Source organism: Pongo abelii, chromosome 21, assembly GCF_028885655.2.
Source record: "Pongo abelii isolate AG06213 chromosome 21, NHGRI_mPonAbe1-v2.0_pri, whole genome shotgun sequence".
Classification (NCBI taxonomy): Eukaryota; Metazoa; Chordata; class Mammalia; order Primates; family Hominidae; genus Pongo; species Pongo abelii.
The window spans coordinates 60,488,684-60,504,800 of NC_072006.2; the positions used below are offsets into that span (position 1 = coordinate 60,488,684).

Below are 16,117 nucleotides of genomic sequence, written 5' to 3' on the forward strand. Positions count from 1 at the left end.
TAATATGCATTCTGCCAGATGGTGATGAATACTACAGGAATAATTAAGTAAGGTGAGAATGATAGAAAGTGCTAGTTTGATGAGGTTGTCACTTTTATAGGATGGTCAGAGAAGGTATCTCTGATTAAATGACATTTTATCAAAGACCTGAGGAAGTAAAAAGGTCAGATGTGCAGATGGCTAGAGAGAGAGAATGCCAGGCAGAGCCCACAGCAAGCACCAAGGCCCTGGGGTGGGAATGTATTTGTCTTGTTCAAGAAGAAGCAAGGAGGCTGGGCTAGTATGGTAGGAGAGATCAGAAAGTGAGCTTAGAACTTTATCCTGCCTTGACAACAGCTTTGGATGTTCTTCCACATGAAATGGAAAGATGAAGGATTTGGAGAGGAATGGCCTTACCTGATTCACATTTTTACGAAATCTCTCTAGCTGCTGAGTTGAGAAATTGACAGTTAGGGAACAGATAGAAGCAGGATCACTAGTTAAGCAGCTCTTGCAATACTTCAAGAAGAAGATGTTGATGGACCCTAAGCTCCAGAGGGCACAGTGCAGATGGGAGTCAGGATGGGGTCAGAAAAGCAGGTATACGGGTTTATATGAGGATGAGAGCCAGATTGTAGATCTTGGGAGCTTTTGGCTTTTTGTGGTGACTGACAAAACCAGGGATGTGGTAGGTGGCAGACCTAGTCCTGGTGGTCTCCTAGGAAGATGAGAGTGGGGGTTGTGGAGAGTATTCTGGAAGAAGACCTGGGTCAGCCAGATGCCATAGAACCCTGGCGAGCCTCATTCTACCTAATGAATGAGTAGGAGTCAGTAAAGTTGCAATTGCAAGTCCGTTACCTATGACCATGGTGATACCTAGTGTTGGCTGGGGGAAGAGAGATCCTATTGTTACTAACTTTCCGGAGGTTAATTTACAATTTGCAACAAAATCCTTTACATGTATATGCCTTTCAACCTAGGAATTCCACCTTTATGAATGCAGCATAAGAAATGAGTGACTTATCATTAAAAAATCAGGAAACAACAGGTGCTGGAGAGGATGTGGAGAAATAGGAACACTTTTACACTGTTGGTGGGACTGTAAACTAGTTGAACCATTGTGGAAGTCAGTGTGGCGATTCCTCAGGGATCTAGAACTAGAAATACCATTTGACCCAGCCATCCCATTACTGGGTATATACCCAAAGGACTGTAAATCATGCTGCTATAAAGACACATGCACACGTATGTTTATTGCGGCACTATTCACAATAGCAAAGACTTGGAACCAACCCAAATGTCCAACAGTGATAGAATGGATTAAGAAAATGTGGCACATATACACCATGGAATACTATGCAGCCATAAAAAATGATGAGTTCATGTCCTTTGTAGGGACATGGATGAAATTGGAAATCATCATTCTCAGTAAACTATCGCAAGAACAAAAAACCAAACACCGCATATTCTCACTCATAGGTGGGAAGTGAACAATGAGAACACATGGACACAGGAAGGGGAACACCACACTCTGGGGACTGTTGTGGGGTGGGGGGAGGGGGGAGGGATAGCATTGGGAGATATACCTAAAGTATAATAATAATAAATTTTAAAAAATGAAAAAAAAGAAATGAGTGACTTAATCATAGCATCCTGTGAAAAACTAAAAATGGCCTAAACGTCCAACATCGGGGTAATTCTAACAATAATCTTAGTAGCCATGTATTAAGTGCTTACTGTGAGTTAGGCATGGGGTGAAAGTTACTACAGATGCTAGCTCATGTAATCCTTCTAATAACCGTGGGAAGAAACTAGAACTCAGAGACATTGAGTAACTTGCCCAGAGATTCAAACCCAGGTCTGTCTCACTCTAAAAATTTTGTTCAAAACCAGGAGATGTTAAACTTTTTCTGTAAATGGTCACATGGTGAATATTTGGACTTTGGGGGCCATGAAGTCTCTATTTCAATGACTCAACTCTGCCACGGTGAAGCAAAAACAGCCATAGGTAATACATAAATGAATGGAGCTTTATTTACAAGCGCAGGTAGTGAGCCAAATTTGGGCCATGCACCATGGTTTGCCAACTGCTGTTCTAAACTGCTTCTGTATAACCAAAACTTATATCTGAGCTGTCCAGATTCTTTCTGGAAATATTTGAGGAGGATGTCCAAAAAGAAGATAAAGAGGAGATTCTCACAACCTTCAAGAAGTGAAAATATACTGTCAAGCTAAATTAGGCAATGCCACAATAACAAATAAACACTCAAAATCCCAGTAGCTTAACATAACATAAGTTGATTTCTCTCTCAAATGTATTGCAACACAGGTCTGGAACTCTATTGTGAAACTCTTCTCCATGTAGTGACTCAGGAACCTAGGATCCCTCCACCCTGTGACTTTACCATCTCAACATATGATTATGTGTTAACAAAGGCCAGGCATTCAGCCTACGTCCCATTGCTTCCCACACAGAAAGCCAATCACTGAGACAATGAGTAATGCCAGGGAAAAAGGCTTTATTATGGGTGACATCAGCTGAAGAGACGGTAGGAAAACTTCAAACCCTTCTTTCTCCCCTGACTAAAGCTAGGGGTTTATATAGCAGAGAAGGAAAACAGGAGGGGGAAGGAAGAGGAGTTGGTCAACAGGCAGCAGGTGGTCAAATGAGGGGTCTCGCATCTCTTTGTAATCACGTGAAGGAAGAAGGAATTAGGGAGGGGTGAGAAAGAGGATGTGGTTGACATGCAGCAGGTGCATCTGAATGTACAAATGTAAGTTTCTCAAGCTTCTGTTCTATGGGCATCCAGCTTGTTGGAAATTTGGGCTCGTTTCTTATGGATGTGTCACAATTACTCTTAAACGTCTCAGAATGGAAGTGAAATATGTATCACTTCCACTCTCATTTCTTTGGCTAGGATTCATCATATGATCCTGACAAACTGCCAGGCAGGCTGCGAAGTTTAATTTTCCCATATGCCCAAGAAAAAAAGGAAAGCAGGATACACCTGAGCCAAGAATTCTCTACCACAGCTAATATGAGTGAGAATCAGAGAATTTTCATATATTTTGTGATAAGTGATCTTTGCTTAGAATGAACAAAAACTGAAGTCAATACCATTATGCACCTTGGCTTTATTTAAAAGCTATTTGTGTAACATATATTTGACTAACAGAACATACTGTACCCACCTAAATATATAACGTACCTACCTGGACTCTGCCTAGGTCCAGCTAAATGGCTCAGATTATCAATCAGGTGGTTTTTGTGGCTTTCAATTATCACAAACTAAATGTAAGAAAAGCCAGTTTCAGGAGGAAATAGGGTTACTTGCTTTTAGGTCTCTTTGATCCAGTAATATACGGATCATTTTGGTCTGACTTCCTAGGTGAAAACAGGAGGCAACAGAAGGGAGCACTTCTCCGTCTTATTTAATCTCTAACCTTGAAGACACTCAAACAGATGTGAGTATGTATCAGAGAGTTCCCATGACAACCGATTCTCACCCTCTCCTCTCTTTCAGAACACCATGAAGTCATCTTCTACTTACTCACAACTGGATTATAAACTGTGTGAGGGCAGAGCCTGAGACTAACTCATGTCTGCATACTAAGATACTGGAGCAGTGTCTGGCTCATAAAAGACATCAATGGGTGTCCTAAATACATGTCAATTGCTTGAATTGAATGACAGGGCAGATTGGCTATGGGGCAGGTCTCAGAGTGTATAGGCTTATTCCTAGAGCATATAGGCCTGGAACTTTCTTCAGGAAAGAAAGTCTGGGAAGTGTGTGTGCAGTGACATTTCTAGTGTTCCTCCCTGACTTGAAAATTCCCCTCTTCTGACAACAGTGAGGCTCTAGGACTCTGTCCTCACACTTAGTGGACCCAAGCATGGAGCATGTGACCCTGGCCAGAGCCAATCAGAATATCCCTGGCCAGTGGTTCAGGAGTGGGCACATAAGCTAAGTCAGCCCAGCAAGAATGAATCTTAGGACTTCTTCAAAAACTACTGGAAAAGACACTTGCTCTTCCCTGCTGAACTTGAATAGAAAGCTGGAGTCACTGGAGCTCTCATGCCACTATAGGGACCATCAGAATGAAGCCAACACACCGAGGAAAGCCAGAATGCAGAAAGGCACTAGTTACTGCTGAAATAGCTTGAAGCAAGGAGCCAGTTTTACCCTGGGACTTTTCCTATTCGTATGTATAAGTCCAACTAGTAGAGCATACTTCGCTAGGAAGGTCAGCAAGACAGGAGCTTTTTTATTGTAATTCTTTAGCATTAAATAAAGGCTGGAGATTGGACATTTCAAGCTCCAGGGTCTATGTTTGGATCTTTATCATCAGCCTTGAATGCTTGAAAATGATACCCCAATGGCCTAAGAATACTATGATGAATTGTACGTAAGCTGTCTGCATACCAGAATTTATAATTCTATCTAGGATTCGGATCCAAAGCAAACTCTCTTATGTTTTATTTTCTTCCCATTTCCTCCTCCACATTTCCCAGCCTACTAGCAACTAGCCATTAACCAGTCATAGCCAGTGACATGTGGGCAGAAGTGATGTGTGTCACTTCTGGCTGAGACAGCAAAAAGCCCAGGTTGAATTCTCCTCCTCTCTGTAGCAACAGGGGATGCCATGTATTCCAGATGGTGCAGCTACAGCTAAAAATGACAGCAAAGCCATCAGCCTAAGACCCTGAGAGACTCTATGGAGCAGAGTCCTCTGGCAACCTACAACGGGATGTGAGGTCTGCATGAGAAAAAAAGAACCACTTCTATTGAGTTAAGCCACTGAGATTTGGAGGCTGATGTTTAAAGAAGCATAACTGGCCAATTTCTACAATTCATAGAGATTTGTAGGGTTTTTTTTTTCTGAGACAGAGTCTCGCTGTTGCCGATAGGTTTCTAATTATGCTTTCCCCAATAACTCAGAAAATATTTTCCTTCAAGTTTTAAGTTATACCAGAAGCATTAAATAGTGGGAAGAACATTTCCAAAGGTCTTGCCTAGGTCAATCAAGACAGGAGGTTGATCTAAATAATTACTCATATGAGGAATCTCAAACAACAAAAGTAAAGTAGGTATTTGTTTGAGGAATACATAAGGCAAAATATCAAAATAAGACCCGAAATCCCTGGCACCAACATGTAACGGTTTTCTCTTCTCATAAGAAAAAAGAGACTGCTAGACAAACATCATTAACCTTAAACAATATAAACTGCAGTCATTCTGTCTGCATATATCAGCTGTTGTGAGGTCATTTTCTCTCAACTCTTTTATATACTTATGTCTCCACAAATTGACCAAAGAGAAACTTGTCTATTTTTGTAAAATGGAAGTCTCATTGGCATTTTTAGATATTGATGAAGGTAAGCTTTCTTAATCACTTAATAAATACATACAAAGTGCTAATAATTTTTTTTTTTGAGACGGAGTCTCACTCTGTTGCCCAGGCTGGAGTACAGTGGCGTGATCTCAGCTCACTGCAACCTCTGCCTCCTGGGTTCAAGTGATTCTCCTGCCTCACCCTCCTGAGTAGCTGGGATTACAGGCGTGCACCATGATTCCTGGCTAATTTTTGTATATTTAGTGGAGATGGGGTTTTTACCATATTGTCCAGGCTTGTCTCGAACTCCTGACCTCAGGTGTTCTGCTTGCCTCGGCCTCCCGAAGTGCTGGGATTACAGGCATGAGCTACCAAAAACGGCACAAAGTGCTAATAATTTTAAATCTTTTTAAAATATTTTTTTTGTCCATTTTCAGTGCATGGAGAACTGAAATCTACAGTGTTTATATGAAAATGTTCTGGGGTCCTTGTTAAGTTAGTAGATTGCTCTTTCTTCTGTATTTACACATTGCATATTTTTAATTGACTTCAAAGCTCTAATCATCATGCCCCCCAAAAAAGGTTATTTTAAGTAGGCTTTGCATTGTATGGCAGATTGAAACAGGCTGCTAAGCAAAATGTGCTCTCAGTATGTATTCATTAGAAACAAAATCCTTAGGGTAGTTCTAATTTATGAAAAACGAGCACAGAACAATAACTTAGGTAATAAAAATGTGTTCAAGAGCAAAGGATTAAAGTGAGACAAAAGCAAACTACAACGTGTTGTGATGGAGATGCCTTTCCTGTCTTTATTTTAATCAATACTAAAAAAAGAAATAAGCTGGGTAGCTCCTAATGACTTAAAAATGCAAATCCTAACCAAAGTCAAATTCTTTCCTCATATTTCTTAGAGCTTGTAGATTCCAAGCATAGTGAACCATGGAAGGGAAAAGGAGAAAGAACCAAATTATTTAAACTTTGAAAGCAATATTTTCATCCGATTTGGAAAGATTCACTAAAACTTTCATTTTTGTTCAAATAAACTTTCAGAGTTCACACAATGACTAGGATCTGGCATTTCTACAAACATTCCCAATGAGATTCTAGCACACAGTAAAAGCTCAATAAATATTTGATGAATGAATTAATATTACCACCATCTGAACAAAGATTACCAATTTTGCTAGGAACAACAATTCTTTAAAAATGCCTTTCTTTAGTCTCTGCTTTGTGTTGTTGACCCCCATATAGGTCGGTCTGATCCAATTCCATCGTGACTAGCGTTTCATCTCATTTGCTCTGAAACCAGGTCCATAGCAGGACTATATGGACAGCAACACTCTGTGGGAAAGTAGGTGCTCCCAGTCGCATCAAGGGAGACTGTATATTCAAGGGACATGTACATTCTAGTCTATTTTGTAACTCTTCCCCTTAGCCAGGCACAGAGCCAGGAGGGTGGTGTCCAGGCCAGGAGGACAGCCTGAGGGGCAGCAGTGGCTTGGAAATAGAGGAGTCCTGAAGCACAAACCCAGCACTGGCCAAGCTCCTGCACACCCTTTGTTATTGACAGCTCATGAGCTATCAGCAAATAAGCCATTGTTTTGATGGATTTTTCCGTAGTCCCATCTGCCCCAGGAAAAGTCATATAAGTCACCCTTTACCATTTGCTGGAAGGGTAACCTGGTATAGCCTACAAAGAATAGGCCAAAAGATCACAAGTGACCTCTCCATTGTAGAACCCAATCAACCAGAGAGCACAGGACTATTGGGATAAGGTGGACCAGGGAGCACAGGACCATTGAGATGAGACGGGGCAGGGACCACGAAATCATGGAAACAAGATGGACCAAGGAGCATGGGACCACGGAGACGAGATGGACCAGGGAGCACAGGGCCATTGAGATGAGACGGAGCAGGGAGCACCGGGCCATTGAGATGAAACGGAGCAGGGAGCACAAGACCATGGAGACAAGATGGACCAGGGAACACGAAGATGAGGTGGACTAGGTAGCACCTGACCATGGAGACGAGATGGACCAGGAAGCACGGGACCATGGAGACGCTAGGGGGCAGGGAGTACGGGACCACAGAGAGGATCCCAGGAGGATGGCAACGTGTGACTGTTGTTCAGGCATTCTTTTGGTAGGAATGAAAAGACAAATGAAGCCATTTAAACCCTCCTGGTCTCATGCTGTCTTGAAATTACCATAGAAGCCAAAGTTGAGAGATACCCCAAGGCCAACCACCCATAGCCACATACCACGTAACCAAAACTTAGTTATCCTGATTTCCCTGAGATGCTATCTCAAATCACAATGAAACACAACATGTAAGCTTTACATTCTTGTCAATATGATTCAGTGAAATTAAGCCAAACAGCTATAGATAAATCAGCTTAAACAACTCTGCTTGCCTTAACAAGAACATTAATGCATAACAGCCAACCATAAAAAAGGTCAAAATACTTCTTCTTGATGCTTTATAAGCTATGCTGTAACTGCTATAAGGTGAGCTTCTTACTATCTTCATTTGAAGTTTCCTGGTTCAAGATCGGCCAACTGTTCCTTTGTAAACATAATATACTTTTAATTTTTAAAAATTTGATCTGATATAATTATTTTTCTGAATTTGACTTGATTTTATTTTTGAAACTCCCAACACTGCTCTTCTGGGAGGAAAAAAAAAATCTAATGAGAAAACTGGAGAATAAGAAAAGTCAGATCAGAAGTTGACTTTTCTCTCTTTCACTTTCTCTCTAATGGCTCAATTCCCATGTTTATAAACCTCATGTTTTGGTTTGCAAAGTAGCTTGTTGCTTCTAAAAAGTCTTAGGATGCCTCCAACTTTTGGCCAATGGGGTGGCTTTGACTTTTGCAAAGAATTTTTATCCCCTTCTTATTCATTTCCTGCATTTAATTTTTCTTGAATGCGGAAATATCGGAGAATTTTGCAATTGCATAACTGTCCTGGATTATTTTAGGAATCCTTCTCTTTGCTACTAAAATTTTACTCTCATTTACTCTCATTTTATTTTCAGAAAGAGCGTTTCCTTTCAATAAAATTACAAAGTAAAATGATTTTTGCTAAACAATGCATCTCGTTTAACAAAAGATAACTCCCTTCCTTCAAAAATAGCTGCAACATGAATATCACCAATTTTCATCCAAAATAAAATTATTTTCTCATGATAATCGTCATTCAGGAAGAAAAGGTAGGTGCAGCTATGTGGCCTTGAGGAACTTTTCTCATTTTTCTCAGTTTTCTCATCTATAAAATGGGGACAATGCCAGATGGGAAGTGTATTATAGGCAGTCTTTCGAGATGTCCCTTTTCTCCGAAAAGTAGCCACCCACAGGGCACCTTCCTCTATCAGACTGGGCACCTTTTCAAATCAGATTGTCTCAAGAGTTTGGAACTGGCATTCAGACATAACCAGTCATATTGCTGAGTGTGACTCAAAAGAAGGTGATGCAAACTTGCAAACTTCAGGGACAGCCATCCTGTGACATGTTTGTAAAGAGGGAATGAAAGCTAGTTGGGAGAGATAAAGGAATGAGATGGGTATGCAGAGAAATCAGGGGATGGAGACAGAGTAACTACCAGGGTTCCTGATAGTCCTGACAGTCCATCTCCTAGCTCTGGTTCTGAGCTGTGACTGCATTCCAACATTTAACTCGCTGAAGACATTACTATAGCCTCATTTAAAAAAGACTAAAACTCCTCAAGCTTTTTTTAATTTTTTTTGCTAAATACATCATAAATTTGTTTTTCTTCCTTACATCCAGAAGTGTCTTCACTAAAACACAAAAGGAAAAATGCCAAAGATATTTCTTTATCCACACTGGCCCTTCTAAGAGAACTCTGCTACCAGCCAGAGCTCACCATAGCCCCTCCCATGCAGGAATTCCAATTAAAGTAAAACAAGGTCTTTAGACTCACATGATCATCAATATGCATAAAAGTGACGCCAAACCAACATCAAATGCCCAATTACCCAAATGTCTTGCTCAGGTAACAGTCCTCATATAGGCAAAAGTTCTTTGGCAAATTATCTCGTTTAGAGAAATTAAAGCCAAGTTTGAACACAGATGATTTCTCATCCTCTTAACAGCCACTCGCAGAATAATTGAAAGGGTTTCTCATCATCTAACATACCAGGTCAACATGGCACCATCGATCCATTTTATTTAGCCGGGAAGTTCAGCTCGGCGCAAGCCCTGATTTGTGCTTTCATGTGACTGGTAAGTAGTTCCTCACTCAAGAGAGGCCTCAGGATGAGACCTCTGCCAATTTGCTCTTTGAAAAGAGTCAGGCCTGGGTGTTCACTCTTACAACAGCCTAAAATCCAGATGTGCACATAACAATAAGTGGGATAAGGTCAGGCCCATTTTGTGGCTGGCTGAGGGGAAGGGGTACATCTAGGGTATATCATGACCCTGAGACGTGGTAGTGTGGGGCCTTTAAGACTAGTTCAGAGAACTTCATGAGTGATTTCCGGGAGTGTGGAGGAGGCCAGCATGTAGCTGACTGATGAATCATTCGCCACCGCACAGATGTTAACACAAAGAGTTCTCTTCATTCTCTGCACTCATGGTGTTCTGCTGTGTGCGTCCAAGTCGACCCATTTAACAATAAACTAGCTCTTAGTTTAGAGGGTAGAAATTCATACTCACTCTGCAGCTGAAGGGCTGGGCAGATTTAAGAAGGTCTAATTTTGATGCAAATCAACTTATTTTGCTGTATTTCTCACTGAGTTTTTTCTCTGGGCCCCTGTTACCAAGAGAAAGTTGGTTCAATGCTGACTCCCTCTCACCTCCTAAACATTGGCAGTGTTTGAGCCTGGTTGAGCCTAGGGCTCAGAATATGAGATTAAAATTGTGAGACAAGCTTCTTTCGATCTAGTCAGCATTTATCAAGTTTTTAAGGGCATCTAGGAAGTCCTAACAATGAGGTCTATTCAGGGTGGAGACAAAACAAAATCGGACTGTGTCTTTGTTTAAGTGTGCATTGTCAGTGTGTTAACTTCTAGTTTCAGCTATCACAAGTAAAGAGTTGGGAAGCTGTTACTCCCATCCTCACAAGAAGAAAAAGCTAGATGAACTGAAAATCAATGACTTTTCTTGGACCCATCAAAGAAGTGAAGTTGCAGGGCAAACTGTAGCCCCAAAATCCAGAGAGGAAGAAAAAGCCACTGGGACTATAACTGGCAGGAATACTTAGATGGTAATTTTGATGAATTGCTGGAGGCTAAGTAGGGTCTAGATTGGGAGCTGCTATCCTAGGGGAATCCCACGATTCCATGGACTTTACCTCCAGAAACCCCACCAGGTTTTCATGAAGATCCAAGTAAGATCCCTAGGTGACTCTGGCAGGAGAAGAACTGTAATCCTTGTGCAATAAATCCAGAGCCTTCCTCAAAACAAAGGCCCACATTTTGAAATTATTGCCCCAGTCAAGCTAATTAACATACATTGTGCACCCTAAATATATACAATTCTTATTTGTTAATTATCTCAGTAAAGATGGAAAGATAAATAAATAAAATCCTAACTGAGCACATAGGGATAAAAAGTGGGGGAGCGGGGACTCCTCTCCAGGATAAAGACATTCCCAGAGCTTTATCCTGGCTGGTAGAAGGGCATTCTCCCACTCCAGCCCCACCAATCCTCCTGCCTCACCTAAGAGGGGAAAAACATAGTCATGAAGGGTCATGACTGCAAGAATATGGACTGGGAATGCTGCATTCAGGGAAGAGAGTAGGGTCTGAGTGAATAAAATTATGGAGAAACACTTGTGAAAGCCACAGCCCAGGGAGACAGGTGCAGTAAAGGACTGGCATTTAACTGGTAGATTTTAGAAGTTTCCCCCTCCCCTATTGCTTACTACCATGCCAATGGGACTCCAGTGTAATGATAGTGTGTTACAACTAAAAGAGCTCCAAAACAAGGACTCTCTCTGAGGAGTATAAGCTTAAGAGGAGAGAAGAAAACAAGGACAAATTTGAAGCCTCTGGTATCTACAGCTACAGCAAACATTAAACACAAAACACTCAGATTCTTATCCATATTATGACAAATCCACACAGTAAAGGCCTATTCACGTCAGCTCCTAGCTCCTAATACCAAGAAAAGCATGGTCTGAAGAGTCAAAGAGAGTATCAGAACCAGACTCAGATATGACACTGATGTTGGAATTATCAGATAAAAAATGTTGAATAACTGTAATTAATGTGTTAACCCCTTATTCTCAAAAAAAGAAGACAACATGCAAGAATTAAATGGAAATTAAAAACACAGCACCAGAAATGAAGAAAGCCTTTGACAAGCTCATCAGTAAACTGAACACAGACAAAGAAAAAAATCAGCAAGCTTGAAGATAGGTCAAAGAAACTTCCCAACCTGAAATGCAAAGACAAAAGAAAATTGAAGAAAAAAAAAAAGTAGAAAACAGAGTAAATACTGTGGAACAATTACAAAAGGTGTAACATATTTATAATTGGATACCAAAAGGAAAAGAAAGAAAAAAGGAGCAGAAGAAATAATTGAATTATGGCTGAGAACTTCACAAAATTAACGACAGACACCAAACCACACATAGAGGAAGCTCTGAAAACAATTGGAATAAATACCAAAATACGCACACACATGCATACACAAATACACACACACACACACGCACACACAAATACACACACACACACAGGCATATCATATTCAAACGGCAGAAAATGAGAAACAGAGAGAAATCTCAAAAAAGCCATAGAGGGAGAAACTATCTCACCTATAAAGGAACAAATATATGAATTACAGTAGACTTCACTTCAGAAACCATGCAAGCCAGAAGAGAGTGGAATAAAATATTTAAAGTGTTGGGGGGGTGGAATTCTAAAATTCTATACCCAGTGAAATTATCTTTCAAAAGCAAAGAGAAATAAGCTTTATCAAACAAATAAAAATTGGAAGACTTTATCTTCAACAGACCTGCCCTGGAAGAAATGTTAAAAGTTCTTCAGGCAGAAGGAAAATGATACAGATCGGAAACTTGAATCCACATAAAGAAAGGAAGAGCATCATAAAAGAAATAAATGAAGAGAACATTTCTGGGTTTTTATGTTAGTCAGTGCTCCCATTGCTATAAAGAAATACCTGAGACTGGGTAATTTATAAAGAAAAGAGGTTTAATTGACTCATGGTTAGGCAGGCTGTACAGGAAGCATGATGCTGACATCTGCTCAGGTTCTCAGGAGGACTCAGGAAGCTTCCAATCGTGGTGGAAGCGGAAGGGGAAGCAGACATGTCACATGGCCAGAGCAGGAGCAAGAGACGGAGTGGGGAGGTGCTGCAGTTTTAAATGACCAGATCTCACAAGAGCTCACTCATTGTTGTGAGGACAGTTCCAAGGGTGATGATGCTAAACCATTCATGAAAAATTTACCCCCATGATCCAATCACCTCCCACCAGGCCCCACCACCAACATTGGGATTACATTTCAATATGAGATTTGGGTGAGGACAAATATCCAAACTATATCAGTTTCCTTATATTTAATTCATCTAACAGATAAGCATCCATCTAAAGTAATAATAGTAACAATGTATTTGGTGATTATAGCACATGGGTAAGTGAAATGAATTATAGTAACATCACTGAGACAGGAGGGAAGAAATTGGCAAACTCTGTTATAAGGCACATGAAGCATATACTGTTATTTGAATATGGATCTAGATTAGTTAAAATATGTATATATATATATATAATTCTTATTTTGTTTTTTGTTTTTTTTGTTTGTTTTTTTTTTTGACGGAGTCTTGCTCTGCTGCTCAGGCTGGAGTGCAGTGGTGCAATCTCGGCTCACTGCAAACTTTGCCTCCCAGGTTCAAGCAATTCTCTGCCTCAGCCTCCCAAGTAGCTGGGATTACAGGCACCTGCCATCATGCCTGGCTAATTTTTTGTATTTTTAGTAGAGGTGGGGTTTCATCATCTTGGCCAAGCTGATCTTGAACTCCTGACCTTGTGGTCTACCCACAAACATTAAATCTGTATCGCCTATCATTTCCACCTGAATGTAAGCACCATGTGGTAGGGAGCTCATCTCACTCAGCTCTAAGTCTCTAGTGCCAGACACATCACAAGCTGCATGAAATATGTGTTGGGTGCAATGCTTTATGGTTGGGCAGATGGACACTTGGATGGGTGAACAAATGAATTGATGATATGCGATCCATGCTCTCATGGGAATTCTAACACAGCAGTCTAACTTTTTTTGCAGAATCTAATACCATATGATGTTAATAGCTGTGCTATGGTGTTAAAAGTTCTTCTATGCTCAAAAAAACTTTTAAAGAAATGCTCACTTGAGGAAATTAAATTTCTTGACTGTGAGAGAATGGAGACCATGTACTTTTCTCTTCCTAGAATTTAGCACAGCTGTTATTAGGCACTCAGTAAGATAATGACATGAATAAAACCATCATAGAGTAATTCACTCATATTCATTTATTCCACAGGTAGGCATTCAGCACCCACCATATTACAGACACTGAGCCAGGGTATAATAGGAGTAAAAATGAATAGAGACTCTGCCTTCATGGAGGGTATAGCATGGTGGAAGACAGACATTATTCCAATAGTTTCACAAAGAAGTGTAAAATTACAATGAAGGGAGGCAGGAGAGGGAGGGAGAGCATCAGGATAAACAGTTAATGCATGTGGGGCTTAATACCTAGGTGAGGGGTTGATAGGTGCAGCAAACCACCAAGGCACACGTTTACCTATGTAACAAATCTGAGTGTCCTACACATGTATCCCAGAACTTAAAATAAAAGAAAATTGAAAAAAGAAGTTACAATGAAGTAGTATTTGGAGATGTAATAAGGCAAACAGCCTGGTCAAGGAGGTCAAAGAAAGCTAACCAAGTAGTTGAGAACTAAAGCATGAGGAGGAATTAATATGGCAAAACAGATGGGGAAACTGCTGGGAAAGTGGCCCAGCAAAGGGAATAGTTAAAATCCTATAGCAGGAGAGAGCATGACACACACAACACACTGAAATGAGGCTAACGTGGCTGGGAGGAGGGGTTCCACAGGGGAGACAAGTTGAGCCTGAGAAGGTAAACGGGAGCCAAGGTGTACCAGGCATTGAATGCCAAGGTAAGGACTTTGAAGCAGCTGGGTAATTATCAGATTTGCACTTTGAAAAAAATCAGTTTGGGGAGAAATTGCTGATTCTATTAGATTGGTGCAAAAGTAGTGACTGCGGTTTTGCCATTAAAAGTCATGGCCCAAACCGCAATTACTTTTGCACCAATCTAATAGAATTGAGATAGAGAAGATACAAGTTTAGCCCAGAGCATCTTGTAGTACAGAAAGTAAGGAAGTGTTCAAAACACACACACACACACACACACACACACACACACAGGCAGGGTCTGTCCAAGGGATGCAGGAGCCAACTGAAACACCTCCCAATGACCGAAGTTAGAACAATTTCAGCAACAAAATAAATAAAGTGGTATTAAATTATAAACCAAAGTAGAAAATAAACGCCCATGAGTCCATACTGATGTAAACAAATGATTGAATAAATACATAAATAAACAAACAGGAGAATAGAGAAATGTGCTGTGTAGAATTCCAAATAATTTACGGAGATACTTTGTCTTCTAGGAGCACAGCATAACTCCCCACCATTTACGTGTGAGATCGTAGTGACTTTCTTCCAAAGAGTACAGGATGGGAAGGAAGAAAAAACGAGTAACTTCACAGCGGAGAAACCTGACAAACACTACCTCAGCCGAGTGATCAAGATTCACATCAACAGTCATAAATCACGTCAGCTGGATGTACCTTCGCTATTGTGTGATGAGAACAGCGCTCTTTACCTCTGTGCTCTTCCCCTCAAAAACTCATAGCCACAGTCTGTTCATGAGAAAACATCAGACAAATCCCAACTGAGGGACATGCTACAAAATACGTGACCAGCACTTCTGGAAAATGTCAAGGTCATCAAAACAAGAAAAGTCAGAGAAACTAACACAGCTGAAAAGAACCGAAAGTGATGTGACTACTTAAATGTAATGTGATGTTCTGGATGGGATTCAGGAACAGAAAAGGGAAACCAGGTGACAACTAAGGAAACTTGAATAAAGTGTGGACTTTAGTTAATAATAATGTATGAAAAATGGTTCATTAATTGTGAAAAATGTACCATATGTTAATAATAGAGAAAGCTTGGTGTGAGGTATATGGGAATACTTTGTACACCTTTGCAATTTTCCTATAAATCTAAAACTGTTCTAGCATAAAAAGCTACTTTTCTTTGGGAGGCCGAGGCAGGTGGATCACCTGAAGTCAGGAGTTCGAGACCAGCCTGGCCAATATGGTGAAACCCCGTCTCTACTAAAAGTACAAAAATTAGCCAGGCATAGTGGCGGGTGCCTGTAATCCCAGCTACTCGGGAGGCTGAGGCAGGAGACTCACTTGAACCCAGGCAGCAGAGGTTGTGGTGAGCCGAGATCGTGCCATCAGCCTGGGCAACAAGAGCAAGACTCCGTCTCAAAAAAAAAAAAAAACCACTTTTAAACAAGATTGTTTTGACAATGTTATCAATCAAGATCCACATAGGAAAGACTAGAGTTGGTGGGGCTAGTGGGGCGGGGACCAGTTAGGAAGCTGTTGCAATTGCCTAGGCAGAAAAAGGTGGTGGCTTGGGCTGTGGTAGTGGAAATAAACTTGGGAAAAAGAACACTATGCCATTATCTAGAAGGGTATGAAGCTAGAAGAGAGGAATGCCTAGGATCAAGAGT

General features: G+C 40.7%; 2 long non-coding RNA genes across 2 annotated transcripts in view; one reads left to right on the forward strand and one right to left on the reverse strand.

The window, feature by feature from the left end:
* Positions 1-3,428, reverse strand: part of LOC134760789 (uncharacterized) — a 33,705-nt gene extending 30,277 nt beyond the window's left edge. The window contains exon 1 of the long non-coding RNA XR_010138766.1: positions 3,193-3,428. This is a non-coding gene — a long non-coding RNA (uncharacterized LOC134760789). The remainder of the gene's footprint in view (positions 1-3,192) is intronic.
* A 3,142-nt stretch (positions 3,429-6,570) lies between these two features.
* On the forward strand, positions 6,571-15,474 carry LOC129052157 (uncharacterized). The gene is made up of 4 exons (XR_008517029.1): positions 6,571-7,820; positions 8,351-8,524; positions 9,425-9,554; positions 14,979-15,474. It is a non-coding gene; the product is annotated as an uncharacterized LOC129052157 (long non-coding RNA).
* The last annotated feature ends 643 nt before the right edge of the window (positions 15,475-16,117 follow it).